The sequence below is a fragment of the Phoxinus phoxinus genome (genome assembly GCF_949152265.1).
Source record: "Phoxinus phoxinus genome assembly, chromosome: 16".
Classification (NCBI taxonomy): Eukaryota; Metazoa; Chordata; class Actinopteri; order Cypriniformes; family Leuciscidae; genus Phoxinus; species Phoxinus phoxinus.
Genome location: NC_136891.1, coordinates 27,930,516 through 27,934,048, shown reverse-complemented (window position 1 = coordinate 27,934,048; position 3,533 = coordinate 27,930,516).

Sequence of the window (3,533 nt, the reverse complement as noted above, 5' to 3'; positions counted from 1 at the left end):
AAAATTTTTTTGACCAGCTGCCCTGAAAGTATTGTTCTCCAGAGTGTCACAGGAGGGTAGTGTTTATCTGCTTTTCTACTCCTCCACTCTAAGCTTGTGAGGTGTGTTGGCATGACAATGTAACGGGTCTTTGGGACCTGCTAGCAAATATTAATGCAATAAATATTAGCTATAAGTTGAATAGGTAGCTAAACCAATATACGCTAGTTAAATCGCAGAAGTCTAGATTCGGCTAAAGGAGCTGGTAGTCAGTAATAACACAGAAACATGAATTTCAATTTAGTACAGGTACCATGTATTGAAAAGTGATTAAACAAAATATTTACAAACAAAAAATAATGAAAATAGAAAAAGAACCCAAAATATTTACAGACTGCAGTTGAACCGGTTATAATTAAGTGCACTTTGTGGTTATTGTTCAAATAAGAAATAATAGCACCAAATACCACACACTCAAAACAAAAAGAAAAAAAACTGTCCCAGCGATGTTTGGTTACTTCAAGACCAACGCGACAACCCACAAGGGTTTTATGAGAATTTATATGGGTAAGTCCATAGGTTATTGTTCATCAAGGGGAAGGATGTGCATGTTGGACTGAAGCGCTTGTCTATGGAGAGAGGTGTGTGGGGGACAGGCTGCAGACAACCTTCCTACCAGACCAGTAGGACGGCTGTTCAGTGGATGCTGCGCAGATGGTAGGCTCCTAGCCGTAGTAGCTCAGCTCGCCATCATTTATCTCCCAACACAGAGAGAGAGAACCTGGCCTGTAGTACAACAACAGGACCAGTAAATAATAGGACTAAGTTAGAACTAAGTTTGCATTAAACTTTAGCTAATTCCACACTCAAATGTCATTTCCATGTGTACACAATTCTAAATCATTACAAAATAATCAATAAATGTACAAACTACAATTTATAAACAAAAGTGCAATAAAGTTATATTGCCTGCACAAAATTCAAATAAATAATCCAACAGTACTGTAATCTGATTTCTTTAGTGCATGTAAACCAAAAAATGGCAGACTTCACAGCATAAAAATGAATCAACCATTTGTTTAAAGCAGCCAAAGCTAACACTAATGTTAATGTTCAGTGTTGCTAACTTAACATGTTAACCTCCAGCATGTAGTTCATTCATTCAGATTACTCACCAGTTCCTCTATGTAAACAAACTGATGGCGGCGACGGATTCCCTGCAGCCAGTAAGTTGTTCTAAAAAGTTACAATGACCTGCTTAACTCAAAAGCATACATCGAGCAAAAGAGTGAATAGTTTGTAAGACACAAACCTGTCCACAGCTGTCGATCGGCTTCCACACACCTCTGAATGAGGAAAACGCTGCAGTCCAGTTAAACAGTGCTGTCAATACAGAGAACAACGACAAAAATCTGTGTTGCCTACACCGTGTTATCCTCTTTTTAAAATTTGCACCCTATTGACTTGAATGGGGTCTAATTTTAAACCTGCTTTTATTTCTCTTATCATCCTTGATGTGTCATACAAGTGCCCAGCCATGTTGAGTGATTCCTTCAGAGTGAATACGAGTGAATCTGACTGCAGTAGATGTGAAAGATATGAATAAAAATGATGTTATTTCAACCAGTGCAAATACCTGCATTTACATCCTGTTTTCGGTCGAAGTCCAAAGTAGTCGATTGTCGAGTTCACGCGCGTGATCATAGGTAACTAAACCTATGCGCGTGAACTCGACAATCGACTACTTTGGACTTCGACCGAAAACAGGAACTAAATACAGGTATGTGCGCTGCATGGCCAATATAACATCATTTTTATTCATATCTTTCACATCTAATGCAGTCAGATTCACCGTGTTCACTCTGAAGGAATCACTCAACATGGCTGGGCACTTGTATGACACATCAAGGATGATAAGAGAAATAAAAGCAGGTTTAAAATTAGACCCCATTCAAGTCAATAGGGTCCCCCTGCACCAAATGGCCTTCTGACAATATGAGGTCCTTGTTCGTCTGTTCTCTGGAGTGTCTCTCCCTTCTGCCTCCCCAGGTACATAAACATAATCTTCTCTCACTACAAGTGAGAGACACACATGTGACATTATTTGAATCATCTATATTTTACTAAAGATCAATGAATATCATAAAATCGCCACCACAAGGATAACACGGTGTAGGCAACACCGATTTTTGTCATTGTTCTATGTATTGACAGCACTCCAAATTTACTAAAAATTCAGCTCAATGTTAAAATTGACCGGAGTTCTCCTTTAAGTGTAATTTTCTATATATTTCTGAGAAGTAGGCCTATATAAAAAGTAGACTGAACGTACTGTATACTTTCTTGTTCCAAGTTTAAAAGAAGTATAGCCTACTAATACACATGAATACACTTATTGTTCATAAAGGTATGTGAGTTTGTGAGTCCTACTTACAATGGAGCTCAGTATGAGGAAGTATAACTGCTGCATATTTTAATAACTTGTCAAACTTCAAGAGATTCTCGTTTGTATACCGGACAAGCTGGATCAAGCAGTTTATTAGTTAAGTTATGTTTTAACTTCAGCTGTTGATGACTAAAGAAAACTTGTCATGGGTTGAGGTAGGGTTGAAGTGAGGACTCAAGGATGCAGAGGAACATGAGCTTTATGAAAGTAAAACAAAACAGAAACTACCCCGTGGGGGAAAACACTACAAACTAGACTTGGCCAAAAAACATACGACAGGACTCATCAGACAGGCAGGGTAACAAAAGCATGCGACGATGTGGACAGCAAACACAAGGGGGATAAATGGGACAGCAAACAAGGCAGGTAACGAGGGAGGACAGGTGGGGAAACTGAACCAATAATCAGATAACAAGATGGCCGGGGTAAGACAATAGACAAGAGAGCACATGGCACAGGGAAGCATAACGAGACGAGCCATGTGCTCACATCAAACAAGAAAATCACACACAAGCACATGACCAACAATAACCAATTGCTGGCCATGAGCTTACACAGAACAAGACATGAACATGCAACTAAAGAGAGACTAGCTGAGTAAGACACCACACAAGACACATAAAGGGAGCAGAGAACAAGAGGAACAGGAGAGCACACTCAGACAAGGGACAGGTGAACACACTCAGGTAAACAAGGATCTAAACAAGGGAGCAGAGAACATGAGGAACAGGGGCCTGTTTCAGAAAGGAGGTTAAGTGAAAACTCTGAGTATGTTAACCCTGAAATGAGGGAAACTCTGGGTTTTCCGTTTCAGAATGGGAGGTATATCAAACCCGAGAAAGCAGAGTAAGTCAAGCCCGTTTCTGAAAGAGAGGTAACTTATACTCAGAGTCAGTTACCATGGCAACTTACTCTGTGAACCTAACCTGGTCGGGAGCAGGTTTTCTTCGGTAAACCCAGAGTTTCTTGCGGCCTCCTCCCCTTTTTTAAAGAGGAAGCGGTGTTTAAACACTTCATTCATTCTTTCTGTACATTTATTTATTGCTTTTTTTTCCGCTGTTTTAAAAAAGAAATTAATAAGATGAAGTATATTTAACGTTAACTGACT